This window comes from Pristis pectinata, chromosome 1 (genome assembly GCF_009764475.1).
Source record: "Pristis pectinata isolate sPriPec2 chromosome 1, sPriPec2.1.pri, whole genome shotgun sequence".
NCBI classification, from domain to species: Eukaryota; Metazoa; Chordata; class Chondrichthyes; order Rhinopristiformes; family Pristidae; genus Pristis; species Pristis pectinata.
The window spans coordinates 93,015,917-93,016,598 of NC_067405.1; positions in this window are offsets into that span (position 1 = coordinate 93,015,917).

The window sequence follows — 682 nt, forward strand, 5'->3', positions numbered from 1 at the left end:
AAATGATGGGCCTTGATTAAGTAGAAGAGAAAAAAGTTTCCAACCATATAGTAAGCCCCAATTTGGAAGCCATAATCACTTATGAAAACCAACATGTAATTCAGAAGAAACTTCCTTGCACAGCCCAGCGAGAATGGAATGTGCCATAAGGAGTGGATGAAGCAGACAATGTAGATATGAAGAGGAAGAGAGAGAAATACACGATGCACCGAGGGAGGAAGGAATTGGTAAGTTATGGGGAGGCGTTGGATAGGTGTGAAGAGGTTAAGTGAAGCCAACACCTGGACGTAAACCAGTTGGGCCAATCAGCCTGTGTATCTTGACGTAAAATTTCCCCACTGGCTGTCACTTACAGAAAGGTTGGACATTACACTCCTAGGCGTTAAAACCTCAGGTTGCACCACTTTCAAACCGTGTCTCCTGCTCCCGGTGACGCCATTCCGGAGCCCCGCCCCCTCGCCGGCAGAGTGTCAATCACCTGTCGCCTCTGCCTCCTAGAACAGCCGCCTCAGTGGGAAGTGGGAAAGCGAATTGCCCGGAGGGGGAATGGGGGGGGGGGAGTGGAATAGGTAAGGGCGCGAAGGCTTCCTATGCAATGCGGCGGCCAATCAGGCGAGTGCGGTGGTCCCCCTGGCAACGTGAGCGCTGCGGCGCGAGCGGGGGCGGTTGAGCCGCGGTGCTG